Source organism: Balaenoptera borealis (assembly GCF_965194805.1).
Source record: "Balaenoptera borealis genome assembly, chromosome: 12".
Taxonomy (NCBI): domain Eukaryota; kingdom Metazoa; phylum Chordata; class Mammalia; order Artiodactyla; family Balaenopteridae; genus Balaenoptera; species Balaenoptera borealis.
Window position 1 is genome coordinate 23,776,412 of NC_138869.1, and position 24,761 is coordinate 23,801,172.

Here is a 24,761-nt window from a genome sequence, read left to right on the forward strand (position 1 = left end):
TTCTTGTTTGCATTTCTCCAAACTCAGCTGAACCATCTGTTGAGAGGCAGTGGCAAAGGTTAGTTTTCTAAGAGTTTTGGAAATCAGGCATCTTAAAAGAGGAATGCTTAAAATGAAAAAGGAAAATATTCACGTAAAAGGGAATCTTCCAATAAAGAGCCAGGAATTGAACCCTGAGGATAACGAGTTCCGAGGGTTCCAAGAACTCTGTGGAGGAAAATCTTCTGGTTATGCAGTTATGAATTTCTTGATGCCCTCGAGCTAGAATACTGACGCTGTGAGTGATGTAGTCCACAGTATTGGTTACCTCTAGTACAAATGCATGCATGGCCAGACTATCTCAACAGTCCAGACTGTGACTCGTCCAGGGAGAATTCAGGCCCATACATAACTGGCTGCAATGATGAGGCCTTTGAGGTTAGTATCAAGTCTCCAGGCTTCAGTGTGTAGCACTTCTTCAGATTTTGGAGTCTGATAGGGATCTGGGCAGTAGGCTTTAGTTCTTGGTGATGCCAAAATCAAAGTGAAGTAAAACTGAAAACACTAGTTTGGAGAAGTGCAGCCAGATATCAAAGGAGATGTAAGCACTGAAAATTTGGTAAGGATTGACAATGTGACCAAGGCAAAAGGTTCCAGTGCAACTTGCAGACAGGTACTGACAGAGACAAGAGTTTTAGAAACCATGACTCTGTTTACAGAAATCACCAAATGGTCAGACCATGAAATCAAAGGAAGTCAGCACCGGAAATCAAGTAAGTACTCAAAGACAATAAAAATCACATCTTTACCTGCTTACAAGGGACAGGGGTCCAGAGCACAAGATCAGGAATTGGACCCACTGTTGGGTCCCCAATTCCCTAGCCAGGAAAGAATTGCCCTCGTTACCTAGCTGGAATAAGCAGGAATCTGAAGGTAAGGTCTAATCCTACCCAAGCTGTTGCCCAAACTGTGAAATACAAAATACACAGGACAAATCAGGTGATGATTCTACACAGGCTATCACAATAGGGAGAACTTATTAATGAGAACAATCTCAAAGCAAAGGAAGTGAATTTAGGGTTTTATAGAGGCAGGTAAACAAGAGGGTCATGAAGGAGTCTTCTGGGAGTCAGGAGGAAGGACAGAGATGGATCCTACCTGGAAGGAAAGGTAGAGGTGGGTGTTGTCTCAGAATATGGGAGAGCAGAGTAATCCTTTGTGGTTAGCTGTTTCTCAGAATGCAACAGAGTCAGGAGGGTAGGGGATTTCTTGGCCATCATCTCTGCTTCGGAGAGCTCAGATTCAGATCAAGTTCAACATTGTCTCTATTTTCCCAAGAGTTGCTTCAGTATTTACAGTTACAGGAACATACACCTGAATACTTACGGAACAAACAACTTGTGTGTGGTTGACTAGGAATCGTGGTAGGTCTAATCTCTAGTCCCGTACTTGACCTTCTCTAAGCTTTTTCTTTTCTCTAAGTTATCCAGCTTTTTCTTGTACTCTTTTATTGACAAGGAAACCCATGTACCTGAGGAGGCAACCAATTCTAATTTGACTATTCCTCTGTTACAAAATTTTTTTTTTTTCCCTCTCCATTTAAAAAATAACTTTTATCCCCATGTCAGTTCTAACCACTGGTAAATATACAATATTAGACCCCGGAAACATTACCAATTCGATGTTGGAAAATACAAAATTTAGTTGGAAAACTATGATTGAATCCTATTTTTTAAAAACCTACTTGGACTTTGTAGAAGACCGGAGCTGACATTGCTGGCAAAATGTTAGCGATCTGGATTAATTAGGCAAAAGGTAATTTACAATTAATGAAAATTCTGAATTACAGAATACAGTATTTAAAAGAAACTCAGGTTTATTACTTTCCACCACATTCTGTAACTCAAATTCACTAAGGTAACTTGCCTCGAAGATCATCTTAGGAGACCTACTTTAATATGAATTACTTATAATTAGCATAACAAGTTCGTATGCAAATGGTACTTCTAAAGTACTTTAAATTTACTCAAGTATTTTATACATTCCCATTTGCCATCTTATTTACACCTTTAATTTGAGCTTCCGATGAAGAATGACTTCCCTAATGAACAGTCAACTTGAAACCAGCTCCACAAACTCTGAATTAGCAAACCCAAATCAAGGATATCTTACTTCACATATGTTGAACAGTACTACATATAACAAAAATACTGATTCCTAGTGATATACTATTATACTAACACTCGACGCATATTTAAATTCTGTAGCGTTTATACGTACAGGATTTATTGTAGGTTGGGAAAGAAACTAAGCTATTGCTAGTAATTGGATGTGAAAGGCTTTAAAATTCATACTGTAACTGCCTGTACTATATACCGTATATCTTCATCTGGTACTTTTAAAGAAATAGCACTTATGAAGACTATTTTCAGAAAATAGTTCTGCAATGCCCAAAATCTTAGTTCATATGTACAATCAATAGGAGAAAACTGTAACCAACAGCACATTAATAGGTCTTTAGAAGAAATAGAAACTAAAATGGAAAAATACATGCTTCCGCAAATTTACATCTAAAGGGCAAAAGAATATGCAAACTAGCTTCTAATTTTAGCTACCTGGGACACTCTATCTTTAATTTAACTCTGAGAGAAAATGCTTTGGACTGCTTTGAGTTTTTAGAATTTTTTTCCATTTGGCAAGTATCATGGGCCACAATTTTAAAATCTGATTCTTTCTCAATCTACCTTTTGCAGTTTCCAACTCTCCCATTTATCTCTAGGGACGTGCTGGCTGTGTTTACGTTATGCCAGAGAGCTGAAGCAAAAGTGGAATTCCAATTCATCACCCAGATGTTCCCAAACTCCATAGAGCCATATTTGGAATTGTATATATAAAATATCCCTATAATTTATTAATTTTTCTTCCCCACCTGGGTGTTTTGGCATCAAGTCACTTTCTGTCTGGCGACTCCTGGCAAGTTCATATTAAGGCCTGGAAGAGGGGTTCCGTGCTAATCAGTCTGCTTTAATGTTGAAGTCCAGCCAAGTTGGTGGGGGTGGGATGTGGTGAGACACTCCCCAAGTGCCCAATTCTTATAACTCAGGTAATTTTTTCAGAAGAGTGGCAATCCAAAAACCATTTGGGACAGTGAAAGGGTACTCACTGCTCGTGAATAGTGACCAACGAGAGAGAAAGCTAATTTGCCTTACATTACTTAAAAATACAATGTGTATGTGTGTGTGTGTGTGTGTGTGTGTGTGTGTGTACATATACATATGGTGGCACTTTTGTCATCAGAATAAAAAATGTTTTTTCTTCTTAAAAGAAGAAAAAGTAGTTACAGTCTTGGAGCTGGAAGCTCTCTTTAGAGGAAATTTGAGTCTGTTTCATTCCTTTCACAGATGAGTAAACCGTGGCCAAGACAGATAAAGTGACTTGTCCAAGGTGATAGAGTGAACCAAAAAGGAACGGAGACCAGAACCAAGGTCCAAACAAGCCATGCACTGAATGTTGATGCCAGTAGTGGATTTCCTTATTTTGCCACTGGGAAAACCTATAAGGATAAATAAGGCTTTTATTGCTTTAAATGCCAAATTATATTAGGATAATTCTCATGTTGAAATAGGCTTAGAAAGTTTCATGTTGCTTAAATGACACAAACACTGACATTTTTGGGTGTGAATCAAATCATTCCTTCAGATTGTCACATGTAATTTACACTGGGGTCACATGGAAGTTATTAGGAAACTAGTCTCTGAGACTCAGTTTCTCCTTCTGGTAAATAAGAAGACAAATATCAGCCTCACACAATGGACGTGGGATGAAGCAAATGCGTGTCAAGTCCCTGCACTGTACCTGGCACATAGTGTTTAATAAATGCTTTCAGTGATGACTTAAGAATTTCATACTGGAAGGGAAGGTGATGTTTCCATGAACATCTAGATCAAAGACCAAAGCATGGGCTATCAATCTTCCACAATAGCAAACTATGCATTATCACACAGATTTGCTGAATCATGTGTCACATCTGGAAGAAACCAGCTCATGAATCACAGAAGAAGCTGCTGTGGTTAAAAAAACAGAGAATTGTAAGCTCAGCTGAGATAAAGAAATGGATTTTACAGTACTGGGAGTGACAGAGAAGAAAGAGTGAGGGTTTTTTGAGTGAGGGTTCTGTTTTGGTTTTTTTTTTACTATACAAAATGAATAGTCAAAAGAGTTTGATAGACTTTGAGAGACCCCTCTCTTCCCCAACAAAAAAGAAAAGCAAATTGCACCAAACAATCTAATCTAACCAACGCACCCAAACTCCTTTGTTCTGGACTAGGAATATAGTAAATATCACTAACAAGGCTTTGGCACTGTAACAATATGTCTAATCATGGAACCCTAAGATTGTTTTGCAAACTCTTTTAGCTGTGTCTTCTTGAGCAGCAGACCTACTGATTGTCTTTTATGAGGAAGTTTTAAAAACTCCCTTCTAGTTGAAGTGATTAAATGTCTACTCAGGGCTGAGGAGACTTTTTATTAAAAGATCTCATCTCTCCTATGAGCTTATGTAGTAGACACTTGAAAGTTAGGAAGGATATATCTTGAGACCATTGCAAATATAATTTTGGCTAAAAATTGCAGTTAAGTACCACAGAAAAAATGTAGGAACTCCTTTACATCCTTAACAAGACTTTTGGCATTTGTGCAAAACAAAGTGTAAAGACAACACAGTGATATCAAGATACTCATTCATGAATCAAGTGATGAGCTCTTGAAGTCTAAGCTTGCCATACATGAAATTAAAATTAGTCCCTATATTAGCTACATTGCTGTCACCACAAACTTAGAGCTTAAGCAATACACCTTTGTCATCGCATAGTTTCAGGCTGCAATCAAGGTGTCAGCCAGGGTTGGGTTCTCAGCAGGAGGCTTGACTAGGGATGGCTTGTTTTTACTGCTTGTGAGATTGTGGGCAGATTCAATTCCTTGTGGTTGTAGAACTGAGAGTTTCATCTTTTTTTTTTTTTTTTTTTTTGCTGGCTGTCAGCTGGAAGGCACCCTCAGCAACTGGAGGCTGCCTACGGTTCCTTGTCACATGGGCTTCCCTAATAAGCCACTTACTCTATGGAAATGTGTTTCTTAGACAAATCCAGTGAGCGAGCAAGAAAGAGACATTCACCGCACATACACGGGCACCGCAATCTTATGCAATCGTGTACACGTAATCACACGCAGCCCATCACCTTGGCTATATCCCGTTGGTTAGAAGCAAGTCACATTCCTCTCCACACTCAAGGAGAAGGGATTGTGCAAAAGTGTGAATAACCAGGGTGTGGGATGACGGGGACCACCTTAAAAGTCTGCCCACCACAGTATGTACAACTCCAACTACTAAAATTGTGGTATTTGAGCCATCTCTTGAGTAGTCAAAATGCCAATATTAATTCTATAAATACCAAAGGTCTTCTGTCCTTGTCTAGTTCTAAGAGTTCCTACCTTGTAGAGTCAATCAACAAACTTCTCTTGAGCACCTCCTATATGGCAGGCCTACCCTCATGGAACTATAAACTACTGGCGTATTTGTAGGCACACATGCTCACCCTTTTCTTCAAGATATTGTAGTGAAGGAGAACTTTCTGCTTGCTCCCTTCATTTGCCTTCATATCCCTGCCATTCCTTCCCCGTATCTATGAGGGGAACAAGGGCCCAAAGGCTGGGGTTTTCTTAGCTTAAGAGCACATTGAAATAATGCTATGAGAGGAGGTCAACATCAGTGTAAGAAAGTGTAAACTTTGATACGCAGTTTCCTTGCAGTCTAGTTGAGTTCCTGGTAACGCATAGGGATGGAAGATGCTAATGGGCCAGTGAGTTCTAAAGGATGAAGGGAGATTGAAGAGAGAAGAATAACTTATGGGTGCCCATGGGAGATGGAAGCAGGCTGATCTGATACGTGGCTTCATGAGGGAAGTGATGACCTGCCGTGTACCTTCGCCAGGATGTGCTAATAGTAGATGACTTTGTTCTACGCGTCTCTTAGGTACGTGGGTATGAGTAATATTTACAGTTCTAATTTCCCCCAAGTGACTATGGATAAGGACTCCTTCTCCCTTAAAGGAATAAAATAGATTTGAAGGTGATATTGTTAGAGTTTCACCCTAGATGATTCTGAAACATTCTACAGGGTGAGAGAAAACTCAGCCTGGTTGTGAAGTCTTTTAATGTCCTCTCAGGGTAGAAGAGACTTCTTGGGAGACATTCTCACAGCAGAGGAAAGGTAAACTGTTTACATCGTCTCCTTGCCCTACTCCCTATGAGCACAGAAAGCACTGTCTTGTTAGCAAAAACAAAGGAACGGGGTATCTTCTCTTCTCGGCACGTGGGGATTTATGCAGGCAACCCGTATTAGTGTTAATGGGTGTTAGACGCGTAAAACCCAGCCCTTCAACGTGATAATACATAATACACCCCTTAATTTTTAATTCACTCGGGTCTCAATTTTAAAGCATTTTCTTGTAGTTTGTCCTAATTATAATCATTTTTAATGACAGCTTAAAAATTTCATCCAACTGTCTTATCACATACGGTACTTAATTTCTCAAGTGAACAGTTTTACTGTACACCATTCTGGGAATTTTAAGAACTAAAACATAAAAGGAGAGAAAGTCCTTTGTATGGTGAAACTAGATGTTAATTGTTCTAATACACATAAAGAGACCAAAGCAGTTTCTTGAAGCAAGGGGCTGGCCTTCCTGTAGAGGCTGCTCCAAACCCTTTCGAGGGAGATTCGCAAAACCCCAGGGGAAAGGAGAAGAAAAGGATTTTTTTTCCTCTTTTGCTGGGTTCTGCCAAAAAATCAGAACTGGGATTGAATATTCATTGTTGAATAGACTGTCCTTGTTTGCTTAGACCAAAGTGGAAACTACCCAGTTAGAAAGAATAATGATCAGACTACCTTAGCCTACCAGCCTCGGGCCAGGGTATTTGTTAGGTTGTTTGAAGCACAATAAATTTTCTAACATCTGCCCCCCACAACTTGGGCGAGTGGACTCCCTGGTATTTTATCTAGCTTACTGGTACCCAGAAAAAAACAATGGATCACAGAGTTGTTATACTGCTTAGTTGTAATTAATCACAAGTCACGTGTAGGATGTAGGAGGGTTAGAAAGACACACACACACACACACACACACACACACACACACACACATACAGACACATATTTTTTAAATTGGCAAGAGACACCTGGGGTTGCAGTTTCTCCCCCATTTTCAGTAGTGTTTACACCCCGGAACACAGCTTCATCCATTGTTTCCTGTGGTCCTTTATTTCACCGCTCTTATCAGTCTGACCATCAGTGTAACCCTACGATCCTGCCTCAGGACCCTGGATTGCACTGTTCCCTCCGTCTCCTGCTCTCTCCCCCCACAAACTGTTCTCTGTTCCAAGTACTACCATCCAAGAGGCTTTCCCTGACTATGATTTGGACCCATCTCCCCAGTCACTCTGTAAGCCTTACCCTCTTTCTACAAACCCCTTGTCACCACCTGAAATGATCTTAAATGTTATAAAAGGCAAATGTTCCCCTTTTAGCAGCACGAACCTAGAAGACACAACTGAAACACAATGCCGTGAAATTTAAGTGGCTCTGTTCACCAGCCCCAGTGAGTCCTGGTCCAAGACTTTCCTGGTCACCAACAACAGGGCTTGTTTAACCACCTCCCCACTGACCTATGGGCTCCGGGGGTCCTAGCTAGAGTGTTAGTTTTCAGTCCTTAATTTACATAACCACCACTAACTGCCTTTTCTAGTACATAAAAACCCCTCACTTCCTCCACTCTGTGAACTACTCAGGGAATTTCTCCACCGGCGTATATGCCCTTGCCTAACAAATTGATGCACTGAATTTTTAAAAATTTTATTTTGTCTTACTTAGTCGTCAGCTCTGATGGTCTTTCTATTATCATTTGCCAATAGCTCCCCATTTACTTATTTACTGTGTTTCTTTCACAGAATATAAGCTCCACAAAAGCAGGCATCTTACTGTTTTACCTACCACTGTGTTTATAGCAGTGCCTGGCATATAATAGATGATCAGTGACTCTGCTGAATTATTTTGTCTGTTAAATTGCAGATTGTCCTTACTTTTGGACTCAGATGATACACACCGACTGGCCAGAACAATTAAACATACTTATGGCTATTTCTGGAGTATGAAGGCAAGTGACAACTGAGGAAAGGGCTTAGGAAAGGTTTATGTTCAATTTCAATGTTATATAAATGACATAATTATTTGAATTTTCCATCTTCGATGTGATTTTCAGGGGGGTAAGTATAACATATATACAGAAAAGCACCAAATTGTCAATTTATCACTGGACGAATTTTTACAAAGTAAACACATCTTTGATATCAGCACCCAGCTCAAGATGCAGAACATTACCGGTATCCCAGAGACCCTGTGCTCCTTCTAGACCTGTCTGCCCTGAGTCACCACAGTAACTGGAATGTTTTTCCCGGTGCAGATTAGTCACCTGGGCCTTGGCTGTATCATAATTAGAACGTATAGCCATTTAATATGCGCAATTAACTGTTGAGTTCGGAGAAGACTTTGCATCTTCTGCTTTTTTGAAATTTCTTTTAATATTCTGGAACTCCTGAGTTTCGTCATGCCTCAGTCACTTATTTTTGGAGAAGCTGGGAGTCTCTCGTGAATGCCAGCTGAGCCAGCAGACGTTTTATGTGCTTTGCTTTGTCTGGACAAGGCTGCATTTAGATTTCTTCCTTTTCAGTCCGCTTGGGTCACTCCACAGATGAGTACTGGCCAGACTGGGAAAGCGTACCTTTATTTGCTGTGATTAACACTGAGGACAATTCGAAAGAACAAAGGAGAAACTTGAAAGTTGTGACATTTACATTATTTCAACTGTGCTACAGAATAAGACACACTCTACACAATCTCCACACCATCTGTAAGGCAGGAGTTCATGACCTCTAGTGTGTACTGCAATCACGTGGGCAAGCTGAGGTGGGGTGGGGGGTGGTGGTGGATGCTGACTAAAAATGCACATTCCTATGAATCATTTCCAAAGACCCAGATTTGGTTGTTCTCTGGGAGGGTTATTTATATTAAGAACCTCATGTGATTCTAAAGTAAGATGCTGTCAAGAGTGATTTGGGAACCCGTAACCAGGTTTCTTTGGTAGGACTTGGGTTGTGATCAATATTAAAAAAAAAAAAAGCCCAAATAAAACAAATCAAAATAATAAATAAAACTCAATAACAACCAAAATAAAATAAAATAAAATTCCCCAGTAAATGCTTCTGACTCTTCATGGGCAGGCAATTTCCTTTTCCTGTTAGGGAAAACAGCCCTAATAATAGAGGTCCTACACACTCACACACAAAAGATTTCTACACACCCACAAACATTTTCAAGCTTTCACAGAAACCACTCCACAGTGGGTATTAACATGCGTTTTCATCAGGAGCTTGATATCGAAAGTGACATTTGAAGGAAAAATCTGGCTGTGGTTTGACCCTCTATAGTTTGGGTACATCCAGATCTAAGATAACTATTGGGAAAAAGCAGCATTTTCCCCCATCAGTTTACTCCTGCTGGGCTCCTGTTCCAGATGGCAGGAAGGCACACACGCTATTTCCGTGCGTGTGCGGTCTGTCTTCACTTCCTTTTGGGAAAGGCCCAAGTTTTTCTGGGTGGTATGTACAGAGTTCACATTTGGCTGTGTGCATCCCCTGTGCAGGGTCCACCCCTGCCGCCACGGCTGCACTCACTCTCTCTGCAACGGCTCTAGGCTCTGCAGCGTAATGATCAGGGTCCAACGTGCGCCCAAATAAGTTTACTCCAAGCATGTGCCAGATGGAGTGAAGAAGGCAGGCACAAACATTTCTCTCTCTCTCTCTCTCTTTTTTGGATGCATCTCTCCCATCTCTATGTGCACGTGCAGTCTGTTTTGACTTCTTTTTAAGGAAAAAAAACAGGTTTTCCCATGTGTTTTTACATAGGGTCAATATGCAGACCAAGAGTGGTCGTCTCCCAATGGCACCCACTGGTCTGATGCTAGTACCAGCCACCCTCTATTGGCCCCTGGTACTGTTCTAGGGGTGAACGTGGGTGGCAGAGTAGGTGTCGTGTCTTCTTTGGCCCAGCATGCCCAGGGAGTGAAATTGACAGCCAACGGCCACCCCTGCAGGTGAGCTCACGACCACCAAGGCAGTGGACGAGAAAGCTCATCTCCCTTTCCCGGCGTGGCTAGGACAAGGGATTCCGTGGCCCTCCAAGCAAAAGGGGGAAGTTGCATCCACTGTAAATGCCTGAGGGTAAAAATCACCGCCAAATTAGTAGCTTCAAAATATCATTTTCAATAAAAACTTCACGACAAAAAGCATGTTAATACCCAATGGTTAGTGGTTTTTATGATGGCGTTAAACCACTTGTACTGAGGCTCTACTGTCAAGGCCGTTTCCCTCACCGAAGAAAGAAATTGGCTGTTCGTGCAACGTTTGTGCGCTTTCCCTATTGCTATAAAATCAGCCCCCAGGAGAATTTTAAGTCTTCTTGAATTGCTTTTTAGCACAGACTAGGGAAGTAAAAGTTCTAAAACTGACTGGTTACAGACAAATCACTTAAAAAGCCAGCTTGGAACTGGCAAAGTCAGGCTACAGGGAATGTTTCAAAAGGCAGAATATAACAATATGAAAGCGAAGTATTGTTATTTATTTAACAAACGAAGCCGGCTGTCATCGAAAACGAAGAGCCTCCAGGAGGGAACGCTTTAAGGTCATGCGAAATGCCAGATCCTTGTTGGAACAGACGTCCTGCTATAATGTGTGATGGTGTTTACACACGTATGTCTTGGCTGATGGACTTGTTGATAAACACACACACAGGCACATTTTCTCTATTCGATTAAAGTTCATTAATCCACTGCAAGTGGATTCCAAATAGTACCTTTCATGAAGCCTTTCTCCAGATGGCCAGAATCACTGCATCTTCCAGTGAAAAATATAGAATCATCGAGAGTTAGTTGAATTCAAATCTATTAGACTGAGAGTTAAACTAACTGGATTTAGTTATAGGTTAAATATACCCAGTGTGCACAGTGTTTTTACAAAACGGAGTGAAGCCAGACCGAAAGAGCCACTGTGCAAGGTCGGTGGCATTCCAGACATGGGATGATGTGACTTGATTGAATTGGTGAGTGTGATCTGTTCCTCTCACTGCCTGGTGAGCCCCTTCAGGACTGAATTCATCTTTCTATTCCTTGTTCCTTGGCTCCCATGGTGGTATTCTGCACCTAAACGTGTTCAATAAGCATTTCATGTCAGAAAGTGGATGCGGTTGTGTATTTTCCACTTCCACGGAAGGATACGATTTCATTTCATTCATTGGCCAAGAATACAACGGTCATCATTTTAAACAGTAATTCTATCAAACAAAATGAAACATTTGTGCTGGTTTTAATTGATCAGCGGCGAGACCCTCATTCCAGGAATCCGTTTAAAAGTGGTCCGAGGTAAGCTGCTGGGCGCCTTGCCACATGCTGGAACGCTCCCTGGCTTACATGCCACGACCTTTGGGTTGGCCATCCACGCATACTGCAAACAATCTATCCTCCCCAAACGTAACAAAGATCTAGGATGTTAAAATCCGGGGAAGACATTTGAGAAATGATAAACAACCCTGAGGATTTGAGTATTTATTCTAGGCTGCTTATGATGACATATTTTTATAACACTTGTCCGGGTGCCAGGTAATGGCAGGATGGAAAATTCACATTCCCCAAATAAGTGAAGGGCGTGTCACCCTAAACCGCTTCCATATCCAGCAGACTCTATTGATAGCTGAGAAAGAGAGTTTAAAGGTGCAAGAGAGATTTAATTCCTCTCAAAATGTCTTTTAAGAACCTTATGTTCAGAGAAGGCTTCTTTTTCTTCCTTTCTCTTTCTTTTTTTTTTTTGACAGCGTGCTCTCAGTGTTTGCTATATTTGTGATCTTTAGAAATGTCTAATGCGTTTTCGGGCCTTCTGTGTACCTTTAGTGAAAAAGGTTTCTCCGCTTAATTAATTTGCATTCTTTTTTTTTTTTGTTTGCCAGAGAGGGTATTCTGTTACATTTTTTTTTTTTCCCACTAGGAAGCAAAGAAGGAATTGGAATTATTTTGCATCTCAGTTTTGGAACATTTTATTTGGGTAATTTGGGGAGCAAGCTGATGAGAAGAGACATACAAATCAGATTTCTCCCATTTTCTAAGACTCTGTTTCAGAGAGTATTCACTGGAAGGTTAACTCAGTCTTTTTTGTTAAAGTAGGACTTGAAATTGGGATTCCAACAGAAACCCTGTATACCCCTAAGTGCATTGCCACTTCTTCTTGTAAAATAACCTGATATAAAGTTCCAAACACTATATAAGTTAGAGATGGTCATTATAATAGTCACCCAAGATGCCTGGATATTTTCCCCTCAAGTAATTGAATTTACATATGCAAGTTAAAAGCTGCCACAAAAAGAGAAACATAACTTGTGTAAAAACCACGGCTGAGAAGTTGACCCTCCTCACTGAAAATTAGAATTCTCATAGCATGTGTAACTATAACACTTCATGCTGGTCAAGTAAGAGACCATTATTAGTGACAAGTAAAACCAGGAGATTTGCAATTATGACTTTGTTCAGTTACGGGTTGAAAAGTGCAGACAATTTATGCCGAATCCATCTCATTTCTTGCATTTTTGGATGTTATTAGTGGACGTGGCTTTCACATTTGCTGAAATTTGCATGAGGTCTGCCCTAGCTCTAAGGAAGAGAGTACAAACTGTGTTTCAATGACCAAATCTAAGCTCATAACCTCCAAAGAACACGGAAAACTGGTTCCTTTCAGGGCTAAGGAAAGTTGTTTGAGTGTCTCTTAGAGATGTCAGGTATGTAACACAGCAGAAGTCCATTTTCATGCTTCTTGAAGGTCCAATGTTGAGCATTTGAAGAAGACGTGGATGTGTTTCATGATAGACACAAGTAGACAGTGCCAGTTCCATGGGAATGTGGCTTGTGTAGTCTCACCGGGCCCTAAATTCAGAAGGGTCTGTACTTACCCTCATGCTCTGCTGTCTCCATCTTGAAATTTTAAATAATTTTACCTTTGAACCAGCGCTTTATTTTTGTAAGTGAAGTCCTAAAATGACAGACCACGCATGTGAACAGAGGAGATGCACGTAATATGTGTGTTCACCCTTCCTTGCTACCTTGTTTGCATATAACCTTCAAGAAGCTCCTTGAACACAGGATTTTGGATGATCCATGGTGCCTGGGAATTCAGGGAAACGCAAAGTGAGTGGGAAGGGAGCCTGTCAGGAATGCCCTGAGTTCCACATAGTATTGGGAGAATGTGGGTGAGTCTAGAAGTGCAATAAAAATAGTAGAGTTAGTTTCTTTAACTTAATTCATTGAAACTTTCTACTTAAGGGCTTCCTGATGTGTATATGCATGTGTGTGTGTGTGTGTGTGTGTGTGTGTGTGTGTAAGTCCAGGCACATTTTTGAATTCTAGAGTTTTGAGTGACACAACTGAAGAGGTTAAAAGATTAAAAAATGTGTTCTGAACAACCCACATGTCTATCAGCTGAATTTATAAACAAAATGTGGTATATCGTATAATGGAATATTACTTGACCATAAAAAAGGAAAGAAATACTAATACTTACTGCAACATGGATGAACCTTGAAAACAAGGTGCTAACTGAAAGAAGCCAGTCACAGAAGACCATATATTATATGACTCTATTTATATGAAATGTCCAGAATTAGCAAGTCTATGAGACAGAAATTAGATTTGTGGTTGCTAAGGGCCAGGACGGTGGTGGTAGTAGTGGTGGGATAGGGGAATGAGAACTAAATATAGGATCTCTTCTTCAGGCAACGAAAATGTTCTAAATTGACTGTGGTGTCAGGTGCACATATCTGTGAACGTTCTAGAAACCAGTGAATTATATACTTTACATGGGTAAATTGTATGGTAGGTTATTATTGAGAATTATAACTCAATAAAGTTGTTATTAAAAATAAATGTTTCCTGGCTCAAGATGGTGGATGAAGCATACACATTTATATTCCCACCTTACCTATAGACCAGGGATGGACACACTATTGCCCAGGGACCAAGTCTGGGCCACTGCCTGTCAGCCCATTTATTTAAAAAATAAAATTGTATTGAAATGCAGCCATGCGCATTTGTTTACATACTGTCTATGGTGGCTTCCTCACTACAACATCAGAGTTGAATAGTTGTGACAGAGACTTCATTGCCTACAAATCCTAAAATGTTTATTATCTAGTCCTTTAACAGAAAATGCCAACCCCTGTTTTAGAAGAAAAAGACAAGCAGACAAATAATAGCAAATATTATCGAACGAGCAGATCCTTGTCATGCTAAGTGTTACGCAGCGAATTAAAACAGAGTATGTTGGAAACGGCCACCTGGAAAATTTCCAAAGAAAAGCCAACCTTGTTACAAACATTTCTTTGTTTTGTCATGTTGCTGTTCCCTAAATCACTCTATTTCATCAGCTCTAAGGCTCCACAATTATAAGAAGCACCATTACTGTATGCACTAAAGAAAGAAATGCTTTAATTAAAATATAGCACAAGGCTTTCTCACCACCTAGAACTTGTCTTCTGCACTGTGCAAAGAGCTCTTTCAAATTCACTTAGATGGATTTATATCATACATCACCCTTGCAAACAGAGGGAAAGGTGTCCTCCGCTGTGGCAACAGGCAGAGAGAAACCTCTCTGTGGGTGATTCTGGTAGGAAGTCCCTCTGCTTGGCACTCTACTTCCTCCTCTTTTCCGTCTCTTCTCTTATTCTCTCTTTTGTTTCTCCCCCTCTCTCCCCACTTGTTGCATCTGCTAGTCTCCTCTGCCCAGATGCTCCATATCTTCCCTTCCTCTGATCATCCCCTCAATACATATTCCTGCGTCTTTGTCCATTTCTCTCTGCTTCTTCTCACCTATCACTCCCCATCACCCTTCTCATACCAGAGTGGTGAGTACCAAAGACCCGTGGAAAGTGAATATCAGCTGCATCTTGATTTCGGGGAGGGCACAATATGAAAAACCGTGTGACTTGGCATCATGAAGAATCGTATTGGAGGTTTGCAGACTCTAAGTTGTAAATAAGATGATGTACAGCGGTGGTTACAGTGCCACAGAGATGGTGTAGCTGATACTGTTTGGATCACAATTTTGGTAGATTTCTGTATGTGTGTGACCAGCTCATAATGCCTGGAGACATTCTTGTGTTCAGCCCTGTAAAAGAAGGATCCCTCCAGCCCTCTGCCGGGGCAGCCTGTTGTAGCTAGGACATGCAGGAACTAGTTCATGATGGAGTTCTAAGGGCAGGAGCCTTGTTTCTGAACTGCACTCCCTGCTCTGACCAATAGGGGGCTCTATGGCAACTTGCCGTTGGGCAATACCCTCTTTCCTCCACGTTAAAAGTGCCCTCTGTCCCTAGTTCTCCAAGTGTAGGTCCCAGACCAGCAGTATCAGCATCACCTGGGAACTCGTTAGAAATGCAAATTCTTAGGCCCCATCCCAGATCTACTGGATCGGAAACTCTGTGAGTGGTGTCCATTCATCTGTGTGTAACGAGTTCTCCAGGTGCAGAGGTTTGGGGACCACTTCTTTATAACCTACTTGGAAAGGGGATCTCTATCACCTTTATCAGTTCTGGGCTTGTAGGCCTTCATCGTCTGCCCCATTAGGATTAAGGGTGGCAGGAGGTGCCAATAAACCTACATTTGTAAAAACTTATATCACGTTAAGACTGTTCTCTGTGGAAGAGACAGCTCAGTTAGAGGAAATGGCCCTGTTCTTTTTGCATTGTTGGGAGTAGGAAACTTGTCTTCCTTGGGTGATGTGATAGAGCAGGACTGATTAGTGACTAGAGCCAGAGAAGGAAGGCTCACTGAAGAGGTGACAGTTAGGTGGAAGGTGGAAGGCCCAAAAGCCTCAGCTTTTCCAAGATCAGAAGCAGCATCTCTCTGTCTTTCCTACCTTCTTCACCATTTCAAAGCATTCTTCACATGGCTGACAAGTTAATATACTCCAAGCACCCATTCATTCATGTCACCCAACTGTTCCAGAAATGAATGGGCTCTATCACTCCCAGATTTAGTCCACGTTCCTCCATGGCGACGTGCTGCCCATCCTTCAATCCAACTAGTGTTTTTACTTCTGTCTCAGGCTTTGTTCATGCGTTTACCCTGCCTGAATGTCCTTTCCTCCCTCACCACCAATTTGAAGGCTACCTACTTACTACTGTCACTGTACTAAATAATCACATGAATCACGCTTCTTTTACAAAGCCTTTCTGTATTACCACAATTTTTTCTTAATCTAAAATCTATTAGCATCTCTATACATTGTCCACATTACACTATTTATACATTATTTTATAATTGTTGCCTTCAGTTGAAAGAAATGCTGACTCACATATGTGAACGTACGTGTATATCCATTTGTCCCCCAGGTATTTGAAAGATTTAAATCAGATTCAAGTTTTCACCTTTGATTTCCCAGGATATACACAGTAGGTATTGAATGAATGTCCATCAAACTCAAATAGGAAAACACGCCTTTAAATGAGTATCCTAAAGAAATTCTGGACGGCAGAGTTGGCACCCGATTCATTTCTCCTGAAGGGAAATTTCTGTTTGATGTCTCTGAACAGACAACACAGGTAGGGGTCAGAGGAGTCTCAGAAAGAAGAAGATACCCGCTGGAGGTTAAAGGGTTTCCAAAAGGGACCCGCAAAGTTGAATCTTCAATATTAGTGATTTTGCACAAGGGAATAAAGAAGGAAGGGAAGGAAGAAAAGCAAGAAAGATGAAAAAAAATGGACTGCAAACAAAGTGAGATTATAAGAAACGGAACTATGAATTAGGGAATTCCGTATTTTCAACAATGAGCACAACAGCCATCGTTTTGTTTTTTTCTTTTTAATGACATATTTCTAATCTCCTAGTTTTAAAACATTTACTACAACAGAATTCCTGGAGAAGAAGGATTTCCAAATCTCAATGTAAATGGCAAAAATCAGGGTTTGGGCTCATCTTAAACACCAGAGAGTAGACAAATGTGTGATCTTCGTAAGCTTTCCCAGCATCCCTGGGCCTATTTTAGAGCAGGGTAAATTAAAGCATCAAGCAACCCTTAGTGCCTTAGAAAGTGAAACAAAGAGAAGCAGGCTGCAGCATGGGACAGTGGTTAAGAGTTTAGGGTAGGAAATCTGATTGCTGTTGAGTCAGACAGTTGGTGTCAAATATCTGCTCCACCCCTTACCAGCTGTCGGCCTTAGGCAGCTTAGGGAAGGCTCCTGGGCGTGAGTTTAATAGTATCTCTTAGGTGGTTGGGAAGATTAAAGAAGATACAGTATGGGAAGCTCTTAGCGTAGACTTTGGCAAGTAATAAACACTCAATAAATGCTAACTGTCATACAAAGAAGAAGCCCTTTTGTCTCACCACCAGATGACATTTCCTTCCTCTTGGGTTCGCAGAGTCCCCCATCAAGTGATTACGAAGCTATTTGCTATCTCACAGCAGAGGCCTGCTTTCACGGTAGAGTTTTATGAGTTTCCTGGCTATCCGAGTGCTAGGAAATCCTTCATTTGACCAATGTACCAAACCCATTTCCCTGCGAACCAACAAAACGATGATAGTGTCCTACTCAAAAAACAAAACAAAATCAAAGCCTGAGAACGGTGGCATTTCCACAGTAAAGAATAATGACCACATCAAGAATGTAATTTCTGCCACAGTCCAGGTGGCCTTCGAGGCAGGTGACAGCAGGGGCCAGGATGGTATTAACTTCATAAGAGTAGATAAGTCAGCAGAAGCCACTCAATCACCTGACAGAAGTCAATTCAGAAGGCATCTGAAATGCCTGCCTTTAAAGATAATCATGTTAGGAATCAAAAAGGGGTCTAATGTTTGAGTCATGCCTTTCAGATGCAACAAATCTTTATACCTGTCAAGATTTATGGACAGATGTATTTATGTTGACACTGGACCACTAATACTTTGACAAATGAGGGGCCTTGACGTATACAACAGATATGTCCAATTCTATTTCCCGATTCAAAAAAATGGATGAAGTCGTGAACCACGACAAGCTGGCAACATGGGTTGGCATGGCTCTGGGCGGGGGCTTTTGCTGCCCTGGCGCCACCACTGCCCACTGCCCATTTCAGCAGGGCCAAACAATGTTAGGCACAGAGGACCCCTCTCACCAATGAATAAGAGTGGAAATGCCTGATATGAAAGTTTAATAAAGAATGGACTCCCATGGAGACTTCCCACACAGAGAAATGAGGCTGATTCCTTAGGCCTCAAAGGATTTGTGGCCCTCTGCAAAGGAAGTGAGGAGAATTTGATTAGCAGCTAAGAATCTGAGTGTGTTGATACTGCAGCGGCCTCGGCTTCTGATTAAGTTTATTACGGAGGCTAATTCCTATCAGTGCATTAAAGTCAGGGCTTGATTCATACCCAAACACCTGGAAGAAATCTGCTTTAGAAAAAAAAAAAGTCTGTCAAGAGACAATTAGATTTATGATCTATCATCAGGAATTTGATAAACTCACAATGGTCAAAAGGGACCTTCAGTGAGATTCGCTAATGGAACAGGATCCATAGCGTTAATAAGAGGGACCTTCGCAGGTGGAATTTTATTTCCACCTGCTTGTTTTTGGAGATCATCCCCAGAATTTGTTACCAACTCATACCTCTTGTGTTAGGAGAATCCAATCTATAATAACTGACTCCCTGGATTAAAAGAAGGGATTTCTTTACTATAGGACAACCCAGCATGCACCCGAGCTTTGCCAGAAGGATACAAGAGCCTGGAATGACGACAGTGAGCTTCTCAAAGATCAGAGATTAGATATTGGGTATTATCGCAGAGAGGGAGGACATGGTGTTACTGAGGAAGAGGTCCCCATAAGGCAGAGCAGATAGCTTGGGTGGAAAACAAGCATTCAACCAGTTCACCTCAATGAGAAGGTGTGCACAGACACAGACATACCTTCTGAATTTAGTTGTGACTGTGGAAAAGAGAAGAATAAGAGGAGTTGTGCGGGATACAGACAGTAATGATCTCAACATTCATTCATTCATTCATTCATTCAAAAAATATTTATGAACACTTCCTGGGCTCCCGACACCAGGCGAAGCCCTGGAGATACACCAGTAGAATATTGCCAACAACGTGCCTGCTCTCAGGAGCTTACGTTCGACTTGTGGGTGGGGTGAGGGGAAGAAGCCTCAACAGGGAACACATAGGAGCGTACAAAGATAAATGCAGTGTGAGATAGATGCTGTAAAGAAAAGAAATACTTGTGGGATAGAGAGCAACGTGGAGAGGGGAGCTACTCTGGGTAGGTAGGAAGCTTAAGAAAGACTTGGTGAGAAGATGACTAAGACCTGAAGGAAGAGAATGGAACAGCCATGGCAAAACCTGATGTGCTAGAGTGAGGCCAGCGAGTTGAAAGAGTCCTGAGATAGGCAAACTCTTGGCTTGTTGGAGGAAAAGAAAGGAAGCTGAGGATGAGAGAGTAGGTAAAGTAAAGGCAAAGAATGAAGAAGAACCATTGAAGTGGTTTAAGCTTAGGAGTGATATCATCTGATTCAATGAAAAAAAAAAGAGAAACATTCTGATTGCTCTGTCAGGAATTGCTTATGGAGAGGTAAGAACGAGTGCAGAGAAATTTGTTAAGACTATTTAGTAATTCAGGCGAGTTGATGGCAGCTTGGATCATATGGACGCCATGCAGATGGAGGGAAGTAGATGGATTGGGGATTTATTTTGGAATCAAAACAGACTGTAATTCCATAGTCAGTTTCTTCTAAGGTTAAAATTTTTCTTTTTTCCTACCGTGAACCTAAGATTTATATGGAGAATAATGAAATAGTACCCACACAGCGCTTTGAATTCCTTGGAGGGAAGCAAAGCATTATTATTATTTTCTTTACTCATATTATGAATTTATTAACTTTTCACTCCTTTACTGAGGTAGGTATTTCACTGACAGCTGGGGTCTCATTTAGCGAACCAGGTGCCCAAGTTAAACAAAGGTTGTATTATTATTGAAGTTATTATTAGAAAAGCATAATAGCTCATGTTGAATACCAATAACAAAATCTAATTTCATCTAACTTTCAGCAGGCAGCTTAGTTATGGGGCATGGGTAGGTATACCCAGTGATCGTGTTTCTGATACCCAATGTTCTCTTTTTCTTACCAGCTCTAAGGGGGTTTGGGATCTTGAGTGATTCCAACCCAGTCCATTCTGAATGAGAGCTTTGCACAGTGGGCAAAACCAAAATTTTCTCCAGAATTTAAAATTAATCTCTTAAGGAAGTGAGGGCCAGCATGTTGAGAGGGCAAAAGAAAAAAACCCAAATTAACTGGTCCTTAAGAAGTAATTAAATCCAGGAAATTTGGTTATAGGAGGAAGGCAGTTTTAGAATAGGTTTATGACTAAATTAAACAAAACATAATAAATGTAGTAAGAACACACAGTAATATATTTTTCATAGTTTGGATGGGAACAAAACCAGAGCTAATATATTGCCCAAGACCATTCTAATTGCCTCACCCCCCCACCCCCGGGCCCTCCTTCTCCAAAATCAGATTGTACCAGGCATAAATTGCATACAGCTAGTTGTGAGCTCCATCACTTAATAGTTTTTTGTTTTTTAAACTGAAGTCTGTAAACCAAATAATATGGCTTAAATGAGGCAACTGTATGCAGAAATACTGGTTAATGTCTATGTTAATCAGGGTAAAAAATATCCTTGAACTTGGACTGGGCACTTATTGGGGACATAGTTATTGCTGTTGGCATTTGTGTGAGTCAGTGAAGTGCACAGTAAGAACCTGAAAAGAGTGCTCTCAGAGTCAGGAAATCAATAGATGTATAGTTGAAAGATGGCCACTACCAACAGCATTAACCCAAATCTCAAGTCAAATGGGCAGAAGAAGGGTTTCCTCCAACTGAGTGATAAGTTGTGAACTCCCCAAAGAGGGAAGCATCCTTATCTTTCTCTAGGTCCAGGCCCTAGCTCTCATATTTCACGCTCCCTTCCACCAAAGAAGACATCAGTCTTGTCTCAGTTGCCCACCCAACTTCCATTCTCCTTTCCTTCTTTGTTAACAGAGTCCTGAATTTGACTGGGGGGACCATGTTCCTAGGAAAAATGACTAGTTTCCCTGATTCCCTTGCAGCTAGGTTTGGCCGTGTGACACATTTCTGGCCAAGGAGATGTAAGTGGAAATCTGTTGGGTAGGGCTCCCTGGAAAGCTACTGTTTTTCTAGTTTTATTTATTGAAAAAAAATTTTTTTGTAATGTTTTTAAAATTTATTTTATTTATTTTTGGCTGTATTGGGTCTTCATTGCTGTGTGCGGGCTTTCTCTAGGTGCTGCGAGCGGGGGCTACTCTTCGTTGCAGTGCACGGGCTTCGCATTGCGGTGGCTTCTCTTATTGCAGAGCCCGGGCTCTAGGCGTGCGGGCTTTGGTAGTTGTGGCACGTGGGCTTCAGTAGTTGTGGCTTGTGGGCTCTAGAGCGCAGGCTCAGTAGTTGTGGCGCACGGGCTTAGCTGCTCCGTGGCATGTGAGATCTTCCCAGACCAGGGCTCGAACCCATGTCCCCTACACTGGCAGACAGATTTTTAACCACTGCGCCACCAGGGAAGTCCCTGTTTTCCTAATTTTAAAAGGCCAGACTTCACTGGCAAGTCTTTTTAAACATTTTAGCACACTACCGTTTTTCTCTTCTTTGTGCCAGAAACATGGATGTGATGTCTGGAGATGGACCAGACGTATTGACCACATAACACATCAAGCATGAGAAAGAATGCTAACTCACTAAGGGTAGCATAGAAGTTAAAAAGAGCCTGGGCCCTGCCAGGATGGTTGAGCAGCGATAACAATCTTGGATTGCCTACTTCCAGACTTGCTACTACATTTTTAAGGCACAGCTAGCTGAACTCTTATACACTATCCTGAGACACTCAGGTGGACCATCAGTTTTCACCTCATTTGCAGAACAATGCCACCATTTCACTCTAAGTTTCCTGAGGGCAGGAACAAAGCTTTCTTCATCTAAATGTTCTCCACGGTGCCTAGCTAAAGAGCTGAAGGTCTAGGGAACACTGAAGTAATTTCAGACTGCAAAAGGGATGCAAGAAATCTAAAGCTTCTTTTACACCAATGATTCTTAACCAGGATTGCACAACAGATTCACCACGTGTGTATACATGCGTGTAAAAATAGATACACAGACATATACAACATAACTACCTCCATCTCCAAGCATTCATTTTTAGAAGGTCTCAATTGGACCTTCTGGCATCTGTATTTAACAAAATAAAACAAAGCAAAAACAAAACAAAACCAACCAACCAACCAACCTCTATAGGTAAGATTGAAATCCTTTCTTCAAACAATTGCCAGGAAACTTGGCTTTAACTTCATGTACTTTATGTAGTCATCCATCCATCTCTCAATAGTCCCTTCCAGAAAAGTCTGCCATTCGTGGGCTTCCTAATTTTGTGGTCACATTTGGATCTTCAGGGGCAAGAACTCCTTACCTCTTACCCCCACTTATGAAACACAGTTTACTGTAATACCAAGAGCCTTTTCTGTTTTAGCAGTTTGAGAGGAACACAAATTAGAACAAACAAGAGTTAAATCATGGCTAGCCAGTCTGGAACATTTTCAATGAGAAAGCTTCAAGAGTTTGCCTAGTGAGGAGTTATAATTATTATATCCCTTAGTAATTAAAAAAACTTCACGATGGCTAAATAGTGATTGTCTCTGGAAGGGTCAAGGTAGGGACACTGGGGCATCCAATCAGCTAGGGACATGCTGGGGCTTCAGGGTAGGACTTTTTCTATAAGTGGATGGTAGGTGCATGGATATCTGCTATCTATATACCTTGTGTACGCATTAGAGATATGCTTCTGAGTATGAAATATTTCATGAAAAATATGGAGCAATTCAGGCAAAGGATATTGTAACTCTTCTTTCATCAAAGAACATAGAAACAAACAAAAGTCAAACAAACAAACAAAATGAATTGGGTTTTATATAAATTTTCCCTAAGAGTGGATGATTCCAGTTTCCAGCCTCGGCAGTTTTCTTTTCCACTACCTTAGTACACAAATTTTCCTGAATTCTTATTAAAGAAGTCTTCTATAATAAAATGTAAACCCTGGTCACATTAGAGAACTCATCTCTGAAGTAAGGAGTGTTTTGTTTAGAGCACTAAGGGTATAATTACTTTCCACTGACCCTCAACTTATGAAAGAGAGGGCAGGTCATGGAAGGCTGTAGATCTATCTAGTTTTATTTCAAAACAAATTCTATTTTTATTTTTTTCCCTCTTGGACAAGGCCTTCCAATGATCTGCACTGCAGGAGAGAGATGCAAAAGTGTACAGATCCCCACAGAGCAGGCAAACTCGCACTGGTATAATTTAATTTCAAAGGCCGCTTACTTCCTATCCAATGCCAAATCCTCTTCAGATTTGGAGCAGAGTTGGATAGTGTGTGCATGCCTTTCCTTGCTTCCTAAAAGTGACAGAGGCTAAAGCAAGGCATCGACAGGAAGCAAGGTGATGAAGGGTGCTATTCCCCTGTGGAGAGTCATGTCTAACATTGCTAATTGATTACAAAATTCTTTCCTATTGAGCCAAAGAATGGAATCAGAATCTATAAAACAGTACTTCAAACAGTCCCTACCAAACTGTTGGAGATGACATATGACCTGGACCTAGTTACCATCACTGGTGAAAGGTGAAGACCAATTCCCTGAGTGAGTGGGGAACAATGAATTTCCCAGCCACATATTTATTATACTTCGGCTTTATGACCCTTCCCTCGGCAAGGTCAGCCATCTGCCTGGTAGGTTTTTGAGATGTTAGAGACCAAATCCATCACACTGAATGAGGTGACTTTCTCAAATCACTCAGAACAATCGTTCTCAAAATGAGTATGTATTAGAAACATTTGGGGCTTCACCCCCATAGATTAAGGTAGGTCCAAGGCAGAGCTCAGGTGATTCTGGCACAGGTAGCCCACACTTTTAAAAACACCACCTTTGGATTAGTCCAATTTCTCTTTGGAGTGAGACTCTCATTTTTGGTGGCTCTGCAGACTCCTAAGGACGCCATATCCAAGGTGCAGTGGATATGTCTGCCACTGCCGCTGCCCCCACCCATTTGTTTCAGACCTGAAAAGGGACACAGATGGAAGTTGTAATTATTTGTCCTAATTTCTCTGGCCACTGATTTACTCACTGACTCACCCCGCCCCCAAACAATAAATTACACGTAGTAGGTTCTCAAAAACATGTTGAATGGATGGACACATGAATCCAATTTTACTTCAGGAAGGGGCTCTCAAAGGTCTCCTGACATGGAGTTGAGGGTCTTTTGAGGTCTTTGATCTGCATCACCTTTTAAAATACTTTTGCGGGGAAAAAAATGGTCTTCTTGGGAGCCCACTCCAAAGCCAGTGCTGTCAGTTGGAACGTGAGTGGAGCAGCTTGATCAGGGAGCACTTCTGCAGTGGATAATCGAGAAGAGCCTGGCTGCCAATGGACCCAGGGGCACAACCACTGTCTGACAACTTCCTCTGGTGCACAAGCTGCCCACTACGTATAAAAGAGCACAGCCTGGAGCAGATGTTGGCACGAGAGCTATCCAGTTGAAAAATTGGCTC

The 24,761-nt window shown here is 41.2% G+C and overlaps 1 long non-coding RNA gene across 1 annotated transcript in view; it reads right to left on the reverse strand.

The window, feature by feature from the left end:
- Nucleotides 1–24,761, reverse strand: part of LOC309607563 — a 736,883-nt gene continuing 712,122 nt past the window's right edge. Inside the window, exon 7 of the long non-coding RNA XR_014232447.1 lies at nt 1–24,761. This exon is cut by the window's right edge and continues 27,908 nt beyond it. This is a non-coding gene — a long non-coding RNA (uncharacterized lncRNA).